At 43.2% G+C, this 22,061-nt stretch overlaps 1 protein-coding gene across 1 annotated transcript in view; it reads left to right on the top strand.

Annotated features, from left to right (window-relative positions):
- Positions 1-828: 828 nt before the first annotated feature.
- Positions 829-22,061, top strand: part of FMN1 (formin 1) — a 415,126-nt gene continuing 393,893 nt past the window's right edge. Inside the window, exons 1-2 of the mRNA XM_044231844.1 lie at positions 829-877; positions 1,365-1,490. The gene's annotated coding sequence lies outside the window, so the exon portion shown is untranslated. The remainder of the gene's footprint in view (positions 878-1,364; positions 1,491-22,061) is intronic.

The raw sequence follows: 22,061 nt of genomic DNA, 5'->3' as shown, positions 1-22,061 counted from the left end.
AGCCTTCATTGTGAGGCCCACTCTCTTGACATCCAGACTGAGTCCTCTTTCCCCCGAATCGCCGAGGCCCTACCTCATTTTCTTTTGCCCAAAGTTTCTGCTCGTAACTACAAGTAGTCAAAGTCATTTATCTGCCAGTGAGTCTGGTTAAAGAGTTATTTGGAGGCCACGCTGGGGCGTGGGAGAAACTAACAGAAGGGTCTGGATTTACGAGAGGGTGCGGTTTCTTGAGTTTTCCTGCTTTGTTCCTTTAAGCACTTATTACCGAAACGGCTACTGGAGGTGCAGGGGCAGGGGGCGCTGACCCGACCACTGGAGCGGCATAGCCCTCCGGGGTCTCCAAGGCGTGGGAACCTCGGGAACGTGGGAACAGACCTGCTCCCTTCCCCACCACCGCTTCGAACCAGTCCAGAGCATGCGCTGAGAGAGGGCCCGGGACCCGGGGAGCTCGGGGCAAGGAGCCGGAGATTGGCTGTTGCCCGGGCTGTCCACCTTCGACCTAGTCTAACGAACACAGCTAATCCGGGCTAGAGTTGCCCAATAACCTCACGGCGCCCTAGCCAGGCCCAGCGGCTCCGCGGCTGATTGGGCGCCGTCCCTTCCCGCTCCTCCTTGCCATCTTTGGCCCCTGGCGCCGCTGCACATTTCCATTGGTCGTTGGCCCTGCCGATCAATCCACGGCTCACCTCCCCCAAACAGCCTGCCGGGCGGGCGCGTGCTAGGGAGGCGGGGTCTCGGTGCAAGGGGCGGGGAAGGAGGCGGGAAAGGGGTGGGGTCTCGGCGAAGTCAGGCGCAGCGGTGGCTTTGGGCTCTGGCTCTGGACTCCAGCGCAGCATCCTCGCTGCAGCCGCTACGGCTGGCTGCTGCACTTGGTCAGGTAAAGCGAGCCTTGTCTGTCCTGCCGGCGGTCTGCTCCGCCTCTTCTCCCTCCCGACCACAGGCTGCCTGCTCAGCCTCTCGGGGCCTCAGGGCTCTCGGAAGGAGGCACCAAATCTTGTTTTGCCCCGCTACCTTACCTTCTTCCCCCTTGGCGTCCGTTCCTCAAGCTCCCCAACCAAGCGGTTCCGAAGTGCGTTAATGGGGCTTCCCGGTTCACCCTAACGCTCCTCACTACAGAACTGTCGTTAACTCTCAGGTCCCAGCGCCCGTGACCTGCCAGTGCAGTCTCCTTCCCAGCTTGGCACAGGAAGGGTGGAAGGGCGGGCGGGGAAGGGAGGGATGCAGCGCTTCATTTTGAAGCTGAATGTGTTTAGTTCACAGGGGAAGTACCTTATGGGGTTGTTTTGGGAACGGAAGCTGTTTGGTTATGGGGATTGGCAATAACTAGAAGGATATCTATTGCTGCTTTGTGCTTGTATTTGTAGGTGACATTCACCATCACCGTTTTCTTCTTTCATCAACATCTTCACCACGACCATCACCATCATCAACATTTCTCTTCTTCCATCAGAGCTCTTCAAGTTCTGCAAAGGCAGACTCTATTCAGGCATGTAAGTGCTGACTCCCCCAAATAACACGCAGTGCCCTTGTCCCCTAAGGCCGGACAGAGCCAATTCCTCATGTAACTCAAGGCCAAGGAGCTGGGAGTGGGATGTGAATGGGGAGAGTTTCCTTATTCCTATTTGCAGTTGCGATCGCCACAGAAAACCCTTTCCTTTCATCATTCACACTGCTGTTGGCGGACTAGAGAGAGTTTGACATTGGCAGCCAGTCCCACACTCCGATGAGCTGAATGCAGAGTCCAGGACCTGTGATCCAGGCCTGTGCCGTATGGGTGATTCAGCCCTGCAGAGGGGAATGTCCAGACCCAAGCCTTTAAGAGGACCAGGTGAACTAGCTTAGCATCTGACTTTCTTCCACAGTGGCTCCAGCTGTACTAAAGCACAATCCGTGTTTGCATGAGCATTGTGGGCCCTGTCACCTTGGGGCATCCAAGTCCCTGGGAGAGAGACTTATGTTGGGTTGTCTTATTGTGGGTAGCATTGAGCACAGGACTGGAATTCAGCAGCCATTGCTTAGCTGTTCCTAGGGCTTACTACAAGATCACTTGAGTTTCAGATTTATTAACCCTTTTTCAGGAGGGGAAAACAGTACAGTGGAGAGTTGCATACCAGATTAACTGTCACTGTGGAAGGTACTGCTTTAAAAGTGTTTAGAGGTTTCAGTCTTGACGAGACATACCATTAGTCTCCTTTTTCCCAGTGGTGTGGTTATAGCCCAATAGTAGGACCAGTGAATACAATGCCTTTAGATATACTGCAGGGATGAAGGAGGAGTGGCCTCACTGGAGGGAAACAATGGATAATAATTGGGAGACAGTCTATCATAATGGCTAAACCCAAAACCTGTCACATGAATTCAAATCCTGGATGAACCCCTTACTAGCTGAGTGATTTTGGCATGTTATTTACTCTCTTGCACTTTAGTTTCTTATTTATAAAATATTATTACCTGCCTCATGAGGAAAGTTGGAAGGATTAAAAGAATATAGTTAAATGATTAGTAGTTCCTGGTACATAGTAAGTGGGGAATGAATGGTAATTGTTCTTGATAATACTTGCCAACAAAGATAATGAAGGCTAGTGTTCTGTCCCTAAATGTGCATTCTGCCCTTCTGTTGTCTTTCTCCTTCCCTCTTAGGTCTTAAAACTGATGCTCATGGAAGTGCTCATGGGGGGATGGCAAGTCCTGAGGTTCTCATAGGACTCCATCTTGGAGGAGTAGCACTGATTGAAGCCAGCTGTGTTTGGACAGACATTTCTCTCACCAAGCTGCACAAGTGCTTAGCAAGCTCTTTTCAGATGCATTAAAAATGGAGCTCTAGAGAAGATTTCTGGGCCTCTGGGCCTGTCCTAGGCTGCTCCTTTCTCCTTGGCTGTTCAATGCTCTGACTTGGTAAATTGTGCTTTTTCCAGAATCACTAGTGAATGCATTGGCTTCTGCCCAGGAGAAGAAAAACTGCTTTTCTTCAAATATCCCTGGGAACTGAAGAAAATTTAACTTGCCAGCATGGAAGAACTTGTGTTTTACAATATTTTTCTTCTCTAAGAATAATATATTTCTCTTTGCCAGTGTAGAAAACAGCAAACATTATTGATGTGATTCTGTTTTCCCATTTAGAAAGAGAGGTGAACAGTCTTATCAGCTTTCTGGGGATACTTTGGAATTTAGTGGATCCCATCAATTGTATCAGTTAGGAACGTTTTGGTCGTATGGGATGAAAACCCAGCAGAAACAGTCATAAGCAAAAATGAGCATTTTTGACTGGCATAACTGAGCCATGACCACACTGTAATGTCTTCTCGAGGAAACTGGTCCTGAGATGCAGAAGATTTTCTGGTTTGCCAACTTGATTTCTGTCCCTTTGTCTCTATCTCTTTCAGTTCTTTTATATCTGCTCTTTCTCTTTCTTAGCCTTGTTATTTCTTATCGTAGACCTTGTCCTCTCAGTGTCTTCTTAGACAGTTTTTTGTTAAAGCTTGGGACTCAGAGCATGTGATCTCAAGCATCAGTGTGTTTTAGATGGTTTTTGCCTTTAATGGTTTCTTAAATTCAAACTTTACTTGTATAATAGTGAAAATTCACAGCGATACTTAATAATATATGGTGATTCCAGTCTTGGTAAATCATGTCTAGGAGTTACTCATACTCTCTTGTTGGGACTTTGTCTTAACAGGAGCCATTATTTTCAGAGGCTTATAGTCTCTGTGTTAAAAATCAGCTTTATTCTCAGCAGGTCTCAGCCTGTGTGTTGACAGAGTTACAGCCATTAATCTGATTTGCTTGATCTTGTTGAGATGCTAAACCATGGGAATTGTATCCTCATGGAGTAAATACGAGCTTGCACCAACAGGCTGGCCTTGTGAGGGAATTGGAACATCCCTGTCTTTAGCATCTGAGCGGAAGTGCTGACAAAGCAGTCATCTGTATGCTTATAACATAATAATTATCTAAAGTAGAAAGATGGAAAGAAGGCTACAAACTTCCTTACCATGCCAACATATAAAACCAAAGCTCTTAGGAAATGGGCCATTCCCTCCCACTTACGTTTCTCAAGTTCTCTGGCTGCATGTAAATCATGCCCCTGTATAATGTGTGTTTCTGTATATCTTTAGGCTTTGGTGATATGATGCCATAGTATATGGGTCTGGGGGGCAGAGGATAAGGAGTTGGTCTTCCCTTTGGGCCCTATCTCGCCTTACCATTACCTTGAAATGACCTCTGTAATTCACCTCTGCAGGAAGCAGGAACTGGGTAGGTTTTTTTTTTATCTTGTTTTTGTTTTTGCTTTTTAAAGGCAATTCATCTGTTTCCTTACCTTAAGCAAAACGAACCTGTATTGTGTTCCCTCTTATTAGAGCTGTGCCCATTTCTCCTTTCTGCAGTGTCATAGATCCTAAGTAAAGACCAACATCTTTCAAATTAAATACTTTTTTTACCTGGGTCTTCTGAGACACAGACAATGGTGGGGGATATTTTGGAGGTAGGCAGGGCTTTCTTTTTTAACAAGAGAAAAACGGAGTTTATTAACATGTACCCAGACATGAGTAACTCTAAAGGGTGGTGAGAATATGGGCTTAAACATCATCTTAGGCCAAAGGAAGGGAGTTTGGGGCTTCTGGGTGGGAGAGGCAAGTTATGAGAAGGTGCCCAAGAAAAGTATGGTAAAACCAGAGTTGCTTAGTAAAGTTTACTCTATAGATTTAAGTCTGTGCCTTCTCTATTAATAAGAGTTATTAAGAATGCTCCTCTTCTTGGCATAGGAGGAGACACTTTTTACAAGTGGAAATTTCCTTTATAATGTACATTTCATTTACAAAAAGAAATCTTATGCACTTTTCTTTTTATAGCTTTTGCTGCATCTTCCTGGATCTCAATGGCCATTAGCTCATACTAATACATATGCCAAAGCAGCATGGGGGGGGTAGCATAGTCTGATATGCCTCATTCTGTCCTTTGAAACTTCATGTTTTTCCCCAGGAAGTTTCATTTATCAAAAGCCAAGTTGATATATAGCTCTAGAGAGATTCAGGTTTGCAAAGCAAGAGGTCTACAAAGGGGGAGGTGGGAAGAGAAAGAAAGAGAAAAGGAACAGGGATGGGAAAACAGAAAAGGACAAATATAAACATATTGCCGCCTCTCATTAAATAAGTGTCTTGGTCCTGGGACTCAACCAGTCTAGTTAAACAGTTATTTCAGGAGACAGTGATAAAGGTGGGAGAGTGGCGCCTAGCTCAGCAATCTACGTGGCCTCTCTATGGTGCAAGCAATCAGGCATTTGGGGGGGGGGGCGCATTTCTATGGAGACAGAACCCATTTCTAATGGTTAGAACTAACCATACACAGTTGAGTATGGGAACAGTTGGTTTTTGAGTCCAGAGAACAGTTGGTTGATAAGGTTTCCAAATGTTGGGCTTACAGTGTCCTTAGATGGTGGTGTTAGGACAGACAGTGGCAGTCTGATGAATTTCCTGGGGTGCAGTTTGAATGTCCCTGGTGATGGCATTGGGTGTTGCGATAAACCTTCTGAGTGGCCTTATACAGCAGCAAAGGTTGGATAGGCAAGACTTTCATATTCATGTTGGTCATCAGCCTCTGGGCATTCACAGACAAGTGGCAGATCCCCCAGAAGTGGAGTGGGGAGTGTAGATAAGACCGAAGGGTAGGGCAGGAAGCACCACTATGTGGCTAGCATGAAGAGGCTAATGCTATCATGCCAGGAGGAGTGTTCCAGAGCATGTTTCTATGAAAGCAGCAGCAGAGACCGGGAGATGACCTGAGCCCCAGTCTCTCGTAAGCCACCCAACACGGCAGTGCGTGGCTGCTCTTCTCGGGTATGCTTTCCTTGTTTTTGCCCGGATGTCCACCCTCATGCCAGCTCAGAGACTTTCTGTGTGATTTCCCCTGTGGAATATGGAAGGAAAAATACAGATGTTTCAGAGAGGTGGGGCTTGGGGGGGGGGGCGCGGAACCTGTCCACTTAGGAAGAGAGGCTCGCTCTGGTGATCTGCTCACCATGGTCATTAGGGGAAACCATAAAGTTTCCCAAACCTTGACATTTGGACAAATGAAGTTCCAACGAAATTCTCTGGAAGAATCACATCATCTGTGGCTAGGAGCAGACCCTTCTGAGCCGCAGGTGAATGGTCCCTGTGCTGTCTCCTGCTTCCCGAGTGCTCTTTCCAGTGTCCCCCTTTCTTCCAGTACTCCAGAGCAGCTTTTCTGCTCTTCAGTGTCGTGAAGATGGCTGAGCTAGGATGGGGAAAGTATTTTGGAATGACAGTTGCTGTCATAGCCCTTAATGATCTTTCTCCTGTGGGAGATTCCACTGGGCAAACGTGGTTATGTTAGATGTGTTCAGTCCCCAGGAGGCAGTGACTACAGTCTTCATTGCCCTTTCCAAAGGGTGTGTTGCTGCTTTGATCTGTTCACTGGTTGGAAGCCCCTCCCTGGGGCTTAGCCCTGCAAGTACTATTAAAGCCTATTTCATCGTCACGCCATGGAGTCCCTATAAGTTGTTGGTGTTCTAGTTAGAGACAGGTGTCCTCCAAGTCTATTCAAAAGGGCAGGCAGCAGGTAAATTTCCTCTCCTGTGCTTAATGCAGGAGAAATGAGCTCCCTCCCTCGGTTACCTAATCTGTCGGTAGGTACCTCTGTGCAGTGGGGGAGTTGGGTTTTATCTGTTGTATAGATGAGCAATTCAGGGCTCAGAGAGGTTCATATGTTTTCGTAAAGGTATGGCTCTAAATGGAATCTGGGTAGATTTATGCTACCTGTTGGGATTGCATTCCACCTTCTGTCTGCCCTAGTAAGCCACAGAGAACATTCCTGGCTTTGAAATTTGTTAAACTTTCCATAACCATAAATATAGTGCAGTATTCTGGGTATGGATTTAGTGAAAAGCAAGAGTTGCCTTTTTTAGGCATTACCATGATTACTCTTTCTCTTTTTGGATAAAGACAGCCACTTTAGAAAATTTTCTAGGCCTAGCTCATATTTAGAAAGCTTTGCAAATAATTTTTTAAAAGCCCACAGGTCTGCACAAAATGGAATTCATCTACAGAATTGGCATCTCTCCTGTCCCCATTTACCAGTGTCCTCATCTCCTTTTATCTCTATCTCTGCCATGGCATCCTCTGCTTTCTACCTACTGGAACCCAACTGCCTTCTTTCTGACCCACCTAATCCCCATTGAAGTAAATGTGAATAGAACGTCCCACACGTAATGGTGAGCATTGTCCTTATGTTAGAGTCCCTTTCTGCTTTGTTTTAAGCTGGTTCCTTTTAAGCTCTGATAACATAGATCAGTTCTAATTTTCATGATTATTTGAAGAACTGAAACTCTCTGATAACCCTAGAGTCATAATGGAAACTGCGGCAGATTGAAAAACTAAAACAAAACCTTACTGTTTCCTCAAGCATTAACCAATTTCTTACTCTATCGTTCTTGTACCCAAATTATTCTCTAGGTAGGTGACAAGATATATTATTATTATTACTTTTTAGTTGTACAGTGGGGAAAACTGAGATGGGGAGATAAGAAAGTGGCTTGCCCAAGGTCACTCACCGTCAGTGGCACAGCCAAGAATAGATCCAGGTCACCCGACTCCCTGGGCTTTGTTTATGACATCATCCAACTTCTCTTCAGGAAAGAACAGCCCTGCCAGCTACAAAAATGAAAGGACAGGATGCCACTCTCAGACTCAGGTTTTTGGGCCTTGGTCTTCTTACATTTTTTCCCCCATTTTTGGTTAGAACATATTAATAGCTGCCACACTGCTCACTATTAGCTAGATTTAAGACCTTAACTGAAGCAGAATTTGTTAAGAAGAACAACAACATTCTGTCTCTGTGCTCAATAGTATTGTATTGTACACTTAATTTGTTAAGAGGATAGATCTCATGCAAAGTAAATAATATAAGAAAATAAATAATTTTAAACAGATAACATGATGCTGGTATCATGATCACAAATTGGGCAAATGACACAGCGAAAGGAAAAGGTGGCTGAAGGCTCCAAGTTGGTTGCATAGGGATCTTGTGCTCAAACCCCATCCAACAAGGACAGAAGACAGAGGAGAGGGGAGAAGGGTAGATAGTCTGAGACTACACTTATAGGTATGGGGTGGACCCGGGGGAATCACATCAGGAAAACTAAGGTCATAAGTAAGAGGATTAGAAAAAATTAAGCCGATGTTTATAGAAGAGGGCTTTTAATACTGCAAGCAGTGTATGATGCACAAATACTGCTACTTGAGAAGGACAAGGACTGATTCACAGAGAGGAAGCAGAATGCCTTTGTTCTTATTTTGCTCCTATCTATTCTCTGAAAGCAGAGCAGGTGAGAATCTCTCTCTAACACAGGTATATAAGAAGTATCTCATCTCTTAACTTTTTTTTCAAATTAGATTCATTTTTGCTTCAAGGCTCTTCCTTCTGGAAAGATAGCAGACTTACCCTCAGCGCTGCGTAGGGTCCCAGCATCCCCCTGTGGTGTCTCAGGTTCCAGGGTGCTGGCACAGTGCAGCAGCCCTGGTGGAGGGGACCCTCTGGTCACTGAGGTATCTGATCACACAGGTTAACACCATGGTGCTGTATTTCTGCTCACGTAACTCACTGGGCAAACAGAAGTCCAGGTCATCCTTGGGCCACAAAAATAATTTGGTGACATTTCTTATGGTTCCTTCTGCTTAGATGTCCCCCTGCCCACACAGCTCTGGGGGCTGGGGGGAGGTTATAGCCTCCCTGGAGACAATGCCAGGAAACAAGGGCTGCTCCTCCCTCCTCCTGAGTTCATAAGTCTCCCTCCCTCCCTCCTTTTCCAACAGCAGGAGGGAGATAATTCTCCATGTCACTCCAGGGCTCTGCATGTCCATACATTTCATTCCTTTTTTATTACCGCCTTCGAGAAATTCTCTATGTTCTTCTAAGCATTTGGGATTTTGGAAAACAAAACCCAGAAATATTCTCAGGCTATTTCTCTTTTTCCCCCCTTGCCTCTGACCTTTTCTGATGCAATGAACACCAATTCTGATATCTGAGGAAAACACGGGGAGAGATAAAAAGAAGCAGATTAATTATCTTTGAAAATTACTTTCCTTTTTTAGAAGTACAATGGTTTTGGATATCTGTCTTCACGTCCATTTTCCTTTCTCTGAAAATGACCCCAATATATAAGTTTGAGCTTCATATACCAAAGACCATGTCCCTGGTCAGGGTTACTTAACTAAGGATAGCAATCTGACCCAAGCTGGGCCAGTTGGATTCCCTTCCCCAAGAATGAGAGTTTAGGGATGAAGGATGGCAGTAACTAAGAGTCAGTGGTGTTAAGTGGCAAGTACTCCAGGGAAGGGCCTGCCCCAGAGGCCATTGGAAGGCTCCACCTCCTGCTCTTGGCTTTTCTACCCTTACTCTGGTTTCATGAAGTCAAAAATCCATGAATTTCATGAAATTGGAGATACCTCTATTTTTGTTGAGGTAGCCCAAATCAGTTTCAGGGGCTGGCCACCAAAAGTAATACAAGAATGGTCTTTAAAATTGCAAAGGCAGAAAAACATGGTGAAGAGGAAACTGACACTCAAGATAGACGAAGAGGTAGTAAGATAGAATCTATCCATTTAAGAGGTGTTCATCTAAGGATTTAAAGTGACCATTGCAAGAATTGTATTTGTGATCCTGGAACAACTTTTGGCATTTTTTTGAGGAACTCTTCTTTAAATGCGGGCGCTGCTTTGTAATAAGGTTTTGATGCACTAATAAACAGTCAGGTGATGTGCGGGGTTTTTGAGAATGGAAGTGCTTTCATCTGAGGGCTTGCTGAAGAGACTGGGGTCAGGATGAGAAGATGTCTCCGGTGTTTAAAGGACCTTGGACAGGAGGGCAGTGGGGTTTACAAGTTCTGCAAGTGAGAACAAGCACCAGTGGGAAGGTATCAATGGAAATGGATTTTGCCTGGGATTAAGGGAATTTTTTTATATTTATTTTTTACATTTATAGTTGTCTGAAGGCCATGAGGTTTCCTTGTGGGCTAGAGAACAGTTTGGCATTTAAGAGTTTGAGTTGAGACTGGATGGTCATTCACAAAGGTTCTAGAGAAAGAAAGAATCCACAGTTGGGATGGAATGGATAATTTCAAAGTTTTCTTTAAATCTAAGATCCCATCATTTTCTCTATGAATTTTGATCAGTCCTAGACTAGAAAAATGCTAACCTACATCTTAACAGAATGCAATAGAAGTTAAAGCACTTCACAAGTAATGATTCTATAACATTTTTCTTCCTTCATATGAAAAAGCCACACCCATAGGCTATAACTTATCATTGAGAGAAGACATTTTCACAGAGAGAAACAAAAATTTACTTTCTATTCTCTAAACTGTTATTGACAGTGATTAAACATTTCACATCCAGGTGGTTCACTGAATTGAAAAAAAAAACTTTCTGTCATATTAACATAAGCATGCAAAACCCAGGGGACGCTGAATGCTACTGTCTAAATTTCAAGGCTACATGAAACTAAATAGGCTTCTTGAGTTACTTTATGGAGGAAATCAGAATCCTACTCTTTTCCCAAACCTTTATAAAGGAAAAAGATGTTACCATGTTACCTGTTGTGAGACCTGAACAGGTAGCTCAGATGTTTTATTCCACACTCCCCAAGACATCTCACATCAGCTCATCCCTTTTTATAGCTATGTAACCATTTGTGTATTTTAGATTATTATTCTTAATTAGAGGGTAAGAACTGGATTATTCTAGTTTGTCATGTATCACAGCAAGCAGATGTTGACATTCATTAATCATCTCTTAAACAAGAATGGACAAGGAAAACCACTTAGTTTGAAATCCTGGCCTTCAAGACTCCATCAGACGTAGTCCAACATGACAATTTTCGTAATCTCTTTCATAATCTCTCACTCTTCTTGTAAAAACCTTAAAAAACACAAGCATATATATAACCATTAATTAGTTCTCTGTTTGTTATTACTTTTATAAAGAGCATTCAAAAGAACCCAGTCTTTTCTGCTTTGCAAATTGGGTTCTCAAGTCATGTTAAAGACCCCATCAGCAATATAAGTAAAAAAACATATTTTCTATCTATTTTGGAGTCTAGCTTAAGAGGAAAGAAACAATCATGAATGTAGGGTCTATAGAATCTGTGACAGTAAAGCCATTTTAAAAATCATTTTAGAAATGTGAAAAATACAAAAAAGCACAAAGAAGGAAATAGCAATGATCCATATTCCCATCATACTTTGTATTCCATATTCTCTCTACTTTCGGAAAATGGACTTTTAACAAATCACCTATGTTGGGGCACCTAGGTGGCTCAGTCGTTAAGTGTCTGCCTTTGGCTCAGGTCATTGATCCCGGGGTCCTGGGATTGAGTTCCGCATCTGGCTCCCCACTCAGTGGCAAGTCTGCTTCTCCCTCTTCCTCTCCCTCTTTGCTCTCTTTTTCCCAAATAAATAAATAAGTAATCTTTGAAAAAAAATCATGTATGTTGATTGTCAAGATTCAAATAAGGCAAAAAATTACAAAGATGAGAATTTTTAAGAAATCATCTCAAATGCTACAGTTCCCATTAACCTTAGATAACATAATTTCAGACACCTATCCATCTATACCTAAGTATCTGTCTATCTGGGTGGATATTTAGATAGAAATACTTTTATAAACATAAATAGAGATGCTATTTATAACAAAAATAATTTTTTTAAATTTTTAGGCAATTTGAAAAACTGAGCTGAAACTAAAGAATAGTCAAACTTCAAATAAATGTACCTCATTTCAAGATACATTATTTCTTTTTTTTTTTATTTCTTTTCAGCATAACAGAATTCATTGTTTTTGCACCACACCGAGTGTTCCATGCAATACGTGCCCTCCTTAATACCCACCACCTGGCTCCCCAACCTCCCACCCTCTGCCCCTTCAAAACCCTCAGATTGTTTTTCAGAGTCCATAGTCTCTAATGGTTCACCTCCCTTTCCAATTTCCCTCAACTCCCTTCTCCTCTCCATCTCCCCATGTCCTCCATGTTATTTGTTATGCTCCACAAATAAGTGAAACCATATGATACTTGACTCTCTCTGCTTGACTTATTTCACTCAGCATAATCTCTTCCAGTCCCGTCCATGTTGCTACAAAAGTTGGGTATTCATCCTTTCTGATGGAGACATAATACTCCATAGTGTATATGGACCACATCTTCCTTATCCATTCGTCCATTGAAAGGCATCTTGGTTCTTTCCACAGTTTGGCGACCGTGGCTATTGCTGCTATGAACATTGGGGTACAAATGGCCCTTCTTTTCACTACATCTGTATCTTTGGGGTCAATACCCAGTAGTGCAATTGCAAGATCATAGGGAAGCTCTATTTTTAATTTCTTGAGGAATCTCCTCACCATTCTCCAAAGTGACTGTACCAACTTGCATTCCCACCAACAGTGGAAGAGGGTTCCCCTTACTCCACATCCTCTCCAACACACGTTGTTTCCTTTCTTGCTAATTTTGGCCATTCTAACTGGTGTAAGGTGGTATCTCAATGTGGTTTTGATGTGAATCTCCCTGATGATGAACATTTTTTCATGTGTCTGATACCATTTGTATGTCTTCATTGGATAAGTGTCTATTCATATCTTATGCCCATTTTTTGACATGGTTATCTGTTTTGTGTGTGTTGAGTTTGAGAAGTTCTTTATAGATCCTGGATATCAACCTTTTGTCTGTACTGTCATTTGAAATATCTTCTCCCATTCTGTGGGTTGCCTCTTTGTTTTGTTGACTGTTTCCATTGCTGTGCAGAAGCTTTTGATCTTGATGAAGTCCCAAAAGTTCATTTTCGCTTTTGTTTCCTTTGCCTTTGGAGACATATCCTGAAAGAGTTGCTGTGGCTGATATCAAAGAGGTTACTGCCTATGTTCTCCTCTAGGATTCTGATGGATTGCTGTCTTATGTTGAAATCTTTTATCCATTTCGAGTTTATCTTTGTGTACGGTGTAAGAGAATGGTAGAGTTTCATTCTTCTACAGATAGCTGTCCAATTTTCCCAGCACCATTTATTGAAAAGCTTGAAATCAGGTAATGTGATGCCACCAGTTTTATTTTTGTTTTTCAACATTTCCTTAGCAATTTGGGGTCTCTTCTGATTCCATACAAATTTTAGGATTATTTGCTCTAAAACCCAAAAGACTCCACCCCCAAACTACTAGAACTCATACAGTAATTCAGTAATGTGGCAGGATACAAAATCAATGTTCAGAAATCCGTTGCTTTCTTATAAACTAACAATGAAAATTTAGAAAGGGAAATTAGAGAAGTGATTCCATTTACTATAGCACCAAGAACCATATGATACCTGGGAATAAACCTAACCAAAGAGGTAAAGGATATGTACTTGAGGAACTACAGAACACTCATGAAAGAAATTGGAGAAGACACAAAAAGATGGAAGACCATTCCACACTCTTGGGTAGGAAAAATAAACATTGTAAAAATGTCTATACTGCCTAGAGAAATCTATACTTTTAAGGCTATTGCGATCAAAATTCCACCGGTATTTTTCAAAGAGCTGGAGCAAGATACATTATTTCTTTAAAAATGTCTATTTATGGCTAAAATATCATGTAAAGTATTAAAAAGCTGGAGTCACTGTCATTAATTGTGCTATTTTTATGAACTTTCTTCTTTGGACAGCATCAATTGGCTTCCCTTTTTTGAAAGATTAACAGCTTTGAAACTTCTTCCCTGTTTCCTATTCCCACTTCCTGAATATTATTAGATATTTTATTGCTTTTTTTAAAAATTATTTTTATTAACATATAATACATTATTTGCCCCAGGGGTACAGGTCTGTGAATCGTCAGGCTTACACACTTTACAGCACTCACCATAGTTCATACCCTTCCCAAAACCCATGACCCAACCACTTCTTCCATACTCCCCTCCCCCTAGCAACCCTCGGTTTGTTTTGTGACATTGAGTTTGTTATGGTTTATCTCCCTCCTGATCCCATATTGTTTCATATTTTTCTTTCCCTACCCTGCAAACCCCCCACCCTGCCTCTCAAATTCCTCATATCAGGGAGATCCTATGATAATTGTCTTTCTCTGATTGATTTATTTCCCTCAGCATAATACCCTCTAGTTCCATCCACATCGTCGCAAATGGCAAGATTTCATTTATTTTGATGGCTGCATAGTATTCCATTGTGTATATATACCACATCTTCTTTATCCATTCATCTGTTGATGGACATCTAGGTTCTTTCCATAGTTTGGCTATTGTGGACGTTGCTGCTATAAACATTTGTGTGCACGTGCCCCTTCAGATCACTACATTTGTATCTTGGGAGTAAATACCCAGTAGTGTGATTGCATTGTTCAGGTTATAGTGCCCCTTTCTGCTATGTAAATGTATTTTGTATTTTACTATGTAAATATCCTTTAGTGGTAGCCCCATGCTTAAATGAATCGAATGTATACAGCTCTGGGTGTGGTATCCTTGTGCTCTACTTTCAGTGATTTTGAGAAATGATAACCCACTAACATGACACAGTCATTCATGATCTCTAATACTTAGGGTCTAAAACTCTGTAAACCACCATCATTCATCACTAAAAAAACTCTTGAGTGCCTATTTAGTGTTAGACATGGTTGAACTCTAAAAAATTGGTGTTAAATAACCTAGAATCCCTGCCCTCCAGAAGTGAAAGCAGCCAAAATATATTAAATTCCTAGTGTGTTATTATTTCCTTATCCCCTGTGTCCATCCTAAGGTCTGGTATCTCACAGGCCCTCAATCCATACTTGTTTAATTAAGGGGCCTTTATGTGCCAGACACCCTGGTAAGTGCTTTAAAAGTTATATCTCATTTTATCTCGACAACAGACCTATGAGGTAGGCATTTATTGTCTCTGCTTATAGTTGAGGAAACTGAGTCTCAGTAAAGAATATCCCAAAGTTATACAACACGATCTCATAGTAAACCTTATCCTTGTTTCATGACCCCCCGGCCTGGGTCATAAATTTATGCTGGGAGTGACGGAGGAAAGGGGCACGTGAACTATTGCTTATAATACTTGAGTGAGTAATACAGTAGTGTATGTACAGTCTGAGAGCTAAAGGGTTGCTAGGTGAGCGCCTCCACTCTGTGATTTTGCTGCTTTCTGACATCCAGCGAGCTCCTTCTCTTCTCTGAGCCTCAGTTTCCTATCTATAAAATGGGACTAACGGAGGATTAAGTGAAGAAACCTCGGGTAAGCATAATGCCTGCTACAAGGGCTCAGGAAAGAGTAGACATTACTCGTGTTTTTGCAAGGTGCTCGGAATGTACCTTGGAATTCTTTGTGCCCTGGATTTTCAGGACAATTGTGCTTGAGCTTTGCCAGACGCATAGGAATTCATCAGGAGAGAGGTAGACGGAGTCTTGGCTGAAAGAGGAACGTGAATCGTAAGACCGAAGATCTCGCCGAGTTGCACCGTATTTGCATTCCCCTCATTAACTCCCGAACCTTCCTTCCTTTGCTTGCTCGTCTCCAGAGTGTCCGAACAGGAGGATCTGTGTTTTGAAAGGCCGACTTGCAAATGGACCATTGTATCTTACTAGACCATCTTCCCCGTGAGAAGGTGAATTAGTCAGTGTCTGTACGGCTCCAAGGAAACGTAAGGGGACAGGGCTGCTTTAGGACTATTGGTCCAGGAGGCCAGGGGCCATCTCAGGCCAGCTTAAGAGCCACCCGATGGTCTGAAGAAGGAGCTTGCAATCTGTCTGACATTCTAGAACAGTGTTCCTCATACTTTTTCTCATTGTCCCTCTCCTTTAGACTTTTCCCTAATTGCCTCCCCATCATGACATGTTAGTACTACAGATAAACTGTGTATCTGTTATGTACTCTATGTTTATTCCTACTTCACAGACACAGACACACACACACACAGAGTAGATTTTTAATCCTCTCCTAAGAATCATCTGGAATGAAGCAGGCTTCAGGGGGCCTTCTCAGGTGAGCCGCTGTTCTGGAGCGGACCGACACTTGAGGTTCTAACTGTTGTGCTAACAGCCACTTCCACCATGGTTCCTTTCTACTGCCCTCACTTCTCCTCTCATTCCGGTCTTCTCTGCTTCCCCGCCTGCCCTTTCACAGTCTAGGTTCCATATAGCAGCCCGAGTAACCTCTGACAAATGTAATCAGCTCCTGCCTCTCCCCAGCTTCTCCTTGAGCTTAGAATCACATCTGGACTCTCAGTCATGGCCCCAAAGCCTACCTGAGCTGGCTCCCATCTGCTGCCCCCCTCCCCCCCAGTCCCAGCCTATGTGTAGGGGAGTGTCTCCCATGCATTGACCAAAGCCAATGGACAGGAAGTCACAGGTATCTGCAGGGAGTAGCTCTCGGGGTGTGCTGATCACCACTGAGAGGACAGGGTGGGCACTGGCAGTGGTGGCTGCGACCCTGGGAAGGCTCAGAAGAGGGGAGTCTGGAAAGACTCCCCTGAAAAAGGACGATGATGGAGCTAAGGCATGATAGAACCATGCAAAGGAGGGCCGGAGTCACTTTTATGCCTACAGGAAGGCGGGTAGCAGGTGTGGAGCCCTGCAGTGGGACAGGGGCCTGCATGTGAGCCGCTGATGGGTCATCGTGGCGAGAGTCTGAAATGAAGCTGGGGGAAAAGGTGGAGGCCCAATCCCACAATCTGCTTGAAGAGCAAGAGAGCCACTGAGCAGTTTTGACTATGGGATTGGGCGTCAGAGGTGATGAGGTCAAGTTTTTGTTTTGAAACGATGGCTCTGGTGGCCGTGTGAACAGCAGGTGAATGAACACAGACCCATTTGGAGGGCGCCGAGCTGGTACGGCAGCTAACCTGTGCTGGTTTTAGCTAACACTGAAAGGCCTGCATCCTGGAAGCCCCTCAGTCATGAGCAAGCCCATGCGCCTGGTCGTCCGTCCTCTGCAGTCCTTCAGGTGAGAGGTTAGAGTTGTCTTAAGAAAGACGCAAGATCTTCTCGTCCCTCGACTCCCACCAGAAGTAAGAGGATCAACATCATGATTCTTTTTCTACAAAAGCCCCTTAGCATTGGCTTCCCCCAAATAATACAGACAACACGGAATGCACACGCACACACATACACACACACACCTTAATGTGCAATTGCTTCAGGTAAGCCTGGATTATTTTTCCTATACAGGCCTGGTGGCATCATGTTTTTGACATCTCAGATCCTGGAGCCTGCCAAAGTGAAGGTTAATTTAGGTAAGAAGGTGAACTAAGTCATTGCCATACATTGTACTTCTGCTCACTGTCGAGACGCACCCTTAGCCTGGGCTCCCATGCAGTCTCTCTGTCCCCGCTGTTCTGGTCCCAGCCTTGCTTTCCTTTCCATGCCTTTAGCCTCCCAACCACCCCCTAGGGCCACGAAAGCTTGCTTTTTGACCCTGCTGTATTACAGGGCACTTCAGGAGCTCTCAGTGCCCACCCCCATAAAGTAAACATTGTCACTCCTAGATTTCAGAACTGTGTCCTATACCCCCTTATCTAATTCCTCCCACTTTAGCCAGTCCCCAAGAAAGAAGACCTTTGTTTCTAAACCATCGGAAAGAATTGAGGAGGGGCACCTGGGTGGTTCAGTGGGTTAAGCCTCTGCCTTTGGCTCAGGTCATGATCTCAGGGTCCTGGGATCAAGCCCCGCATCAGGTTCTCTACTCAGCAAGGAGCCTGCTTCCTCCTCTCTCTCTGCCTGCCTCTCTGCCTACTTGTGATCTCTCTTTGTCAAATAAATAAATAAAGTCTTAAAAAAAAAAAAGAATTGAGGAATACCACTCCTCTTCCTGGAAGTAGCTCACTGGGCCCCCTCTGTGCCAGGCACGACTTTTAACACGGTACATGCATATTTACTAACGTTTATATTAAATGAATTATAACATAAGCAGACTTTTATGGAACATCCATTGTTTTCTAGTTAATTTCTCAAGCACAGGACACAGCCTGGATCAAATCTCCTTCTTTTAAGGTGGTTATGTTCTTTAGTGTTTAGAGAGAGACCAAGAAACCAGAAGATATATATAGATATATCTACCTATATATCTATATATAAAATGTGGCAGGTGACAAGTTCAGGCTAAGGCCTGGAGAGTGACATTTGCTGTAGGCACTCTTTCATACTGAGTCACCAAGGAAGACTTTTCATGAGGCCTCGTTTGAGCAGACACCTGAAGGTGGCCAGAGACTAAGTCATCAAGATTCTGAGAGTGGTTCAGGCAAAGGAAAAAAGCAAATATACATATTTATGTATTTGGCTGATGGTAGAATCTTGGAATCACATCTTCAATTTTTCTCTCGGGCATTATTCAAAGTTTCATAAATCCATTTTTCCCTTGTTTAGTATCTTGGAATATTTAAAAACCTTTCTTTCCTTCACCTTTCACATTCCCTACTGTCACTTTCATCTGATCGTTAATGGAAATTTTGCTATTCAGTTTAGGCATAAACTGACTTTCGTATTTTTCATCTTTTTCTGTCCTTGATACATGTTTTAGTGATAGAAAGCCAATTTTGTTCCTGATAATGAATTTTTGTCAGCTTTAGTTGTTGTGTTTGCTAGAAAGTAAACTCAAGCCACTGTTAAACCTTACTGCCGACTACAAATAATGTGCTTGAATTTTCAGACAGAGGTACGGGTCCGATTTGGAGCTTTAGATAATGGTACTTCAGCATACTATTTACTGAATATCTTCCATCTTTAGGACATGTACTGTAGGGAATACAGAGATGGTGATGATGATAATCCTTTTGCGTAGGTTCTTTTGATCCAGCAGGAAAAATACACCACAGAAAGTTAATTGGTGGCAGGAAACAGGGTGTACTGAGATTCTATTCCTGGATGATATGGATCTGAAACACATAATGCTAATTACTGATAGAACCCCTAAGTATATAGGTACCATGTATAGGTCTGTCAGCTCTCATTATTGCCTATATCTGAGGCGTGAGAAATTGAGGCACATTGAGGGTATATTGTCATCTCAGGTTACCATGCTAAGTGCAAGAGCTGGGATTTGAACCTAGGCAGTGTATTTCCTAAAGCTGTGTTAAGGGGTAGGAGGGAGGGACCCTCTGGCCCTCAAGACTGTGAGGCATGGAGCCCCAGAACATGTGAAAACAGATCATGGGCCCAATTTGGACAGAGTAGAATATCTGACAGGCAAGGCTAAATAGATTTGAGACCCAGAGCAGGGCATGGAGACATCATAGACTGGTTTAGACTGGTAAGAGCCTGAGAAAGGCCTCGAGTTGAAGACGTTTGCCTTTGAGCATGGGCCAGGAAGGAGTGATTAAACTACCAAAGTTAGGTTCCAAATAAAGGGTTTGGATCAAAGGGAGAAAAGGCTTTGCCCCACTGTGCCCTGGGTCTCTCTCAAGCTAATCATGAATTTTCTTTTACAATAGAGGTGGAAATAATAAGCTCTGATTAATGCATTGCTTTTTCACCCATGCTAATTTTGCATTCGGTGTTACTTGTTTTCAACACTTCACTTGCTTTCCTTCTAGTTCTTGTATTACTGATGAAAGTTGGGTTTTGTCTCCCTATTTATGAGTTTCTTATGCCGTTTTCTTTGCCTGCTTCCACCCCTTTCTGTCGCATGGTATCTTTTGGCTTCAGGAGTCTGGGTTCTGATCCCACGTTGTGCTCTGAATTCGCTGTCTACCTGGAAAAGGAATTTGGAAAGTGGGCTCCATTTCTCCTCAGGAGGGACTGTGGAATTGCCCCGTAAATAGGGAGAATCAAAAACTGTCTTATGGATGAGGACACAGAGGTACAGAGAGGTTGAGTGGCTTTCGGGAGATCACTGTTAGTGACTGGCAGAGCTGGGCTTGAGTCCAAGCCTTCTCACTCTGCATTCATTGTGTTTTCCTTGGTCTGTACTGCCTGGTGGGGAAGCCCTCTTCTGTGAAGACTGACGGGACCTGGACCAGTTACACCAGAGGGTGAGTGCTCCATCTTGTTTGTTTTAAAGTAGAGAAATTAGTAAATGAATGGGCGTGTCTTCTGAATGAGACTCAGTGTCCTTGGTCAGTCCTTTAGAGGATTTTCAGAGTCTGGGCTCTGGGGGCAAACCATCTGGGCTCAGATCCCAGCTTGGCCACTTACTAGTTGTGAGACCCCAGGCAAATTACTTTATCCTCTCTGTACCTCAGTTTCCTTATGGTAGAATGGGAATCATTGTAGTACCTACCTCATAGACATGTGTGTGTGCACGCACGCACGCGCATGTGTGTGCACGTGAAAATTAATGTGTTGAAACAGGTAAAGCCTTGAGGAGAGCGCCCAGCATATAGTGAGTGATCACTAAATAATAGTAATTACCTGCACTATTTAAAGACAGACTACTTAGAAACACTCTTGCTACTCATGAGTCACGTGTTAGCTGCAGGCAGAAGCATTAGGATTCTGTCAGTGCTAGGAAGATTTCTGACCCTACCAATACTTCTTCTATTTAAGTGAAGCTGGCATAACGTAAATTGACTCCACAGCTTATCATTCCCTTTGACAGGGTAACCCTGAAAGTGAAAATACTCCTGAGATGACTAACGTATGTAGTCAAAAGCTCAATGACTTTTATTCAGTCATATTTCAAAAGTGAATTTTTTGAAGGACAGGGAAGAGAATGCATTACAAGTAAGAGGAAGGGAAGCACAAAGAAGCTTTTGGAAATGCCAAAGAGAAATGATCCATGTAGAGTAGTGTGGAGAAAAATGTCTAACATACCTTTGGATTTTTAAATGGAATGGTTTTTTAAGAAGATTTATTTATTGTGGTGCCTGGGTTGCTCAGTGGTTAAGCATCTGCTCAGGTCTTGATCCCAGGGTCCTGGGATCGAGCACCATATTGGGCTTCCAGCTGGGCAGGAAGCCTGCTTCTCCTTCTCTCATCCCCCTGCTTATGTTCCCTCTCTCACTGTCTCTGTCAAATAAATAAATTTTAAAAATCTTTTTAAACGATTTATTTATTTATTTGGGAGGGTGCAGAGGGAGAGGGAGAGAAAAAAGTTAAGCAGGCTCTACACCCAGTGTGGAGCCTGATGTGGGGCTTGATCTCAGGACCCTAAGATCATGGCCCGAGCTGAAATCAGGAGTTGGATGCTTAATCAACTGAGCCACCTAGGCTCCCATAAACACACTGTTTTTTAAATGGAAAATGTGCCAGTGGCTTTGGTAGCACCCCAACCAGGTTTATTTCTCTCAAGTCTCCTTCAGCAAAGTCCACTGTGTCTCAGATGCTGATCTTCTACAACCTTCAGATAAACTGCTTGTTTAGACAAAATTACATGTATGAGATTCCTTCAGAAAGAAGAAGGCATTGTGGAATTTCATGGCATTGTATCTTCAGCTCAATTTTGACAATAGTATATATTCTAAACAGGACTGAGCCTCTCCTTTGAGGGAGATGGTATATATGGATGAGGCTTTCTTGATGCTGTAGGCATCCCTGAGAGGGGAGTGCCAAGTGTCTGTGGGGGAGAAGGTGAGATCAGTATTTTCAGGGTTTCTCTGCTTTGATGTGTACTAAATTTGGACCTCAGTGGGACCATAGCTAGCTTTTGGTTTTTGGTTTCCAGACCAGCTGATATATAGCCAGCATTGTGTGAAATGGCCCAAGCTAGGCTTTTGAGGACTCACTTCTTTGTTTAAAAGCAAAACAAAGGGGAAGGGATATGGAAAGATAGGGGCTTCCTGCCTTCCTGAATTTCTTATAAAAGAGAAGTAATGAAAGGAGAAAACAGATGGTAAGAAAGACACTTAGGAGACAGAGAGTGTTTTCTTCCAGAATGTCAGTTTCCCTCCCTAGAACTTCTGCAGTAATTCCCTGTGATTGAGATCCTAGCTCTTTAAGAATAATTCCTTTCTCTGAAAAGAATCTAGTTTTATTAATTAAAGCAAACATATAGTAGAAATAATTCCATCTGGAAGTTCTCCTCAGTGTCACAGTTTCCCCATTTAGCCCCAGGGGTCAGCACTCTGCTTTTGAAACAAATCATGACGCAATTGAATGATGACTCTTTG

The sequence above is a fragment of the Neovison vison genome, chromosome 13, assembly GCF_020171115.1.
Source record: "Neovison vison isolate M4711 chromosome 13, ASM_NN_V1, whole genome shotgun sequence".
NCBI classification, from domain to species: domain Eukaryota; kingdom Metazoa; phylum Chordata; class Mammalia; order Carnivora; family Mustelidae; genus Neogale; species Neogale vison.
Note: the sequence above shows the minus strand (reverse complement) of the source record. Positions and strands in the feature narration are given on the sequence as shown.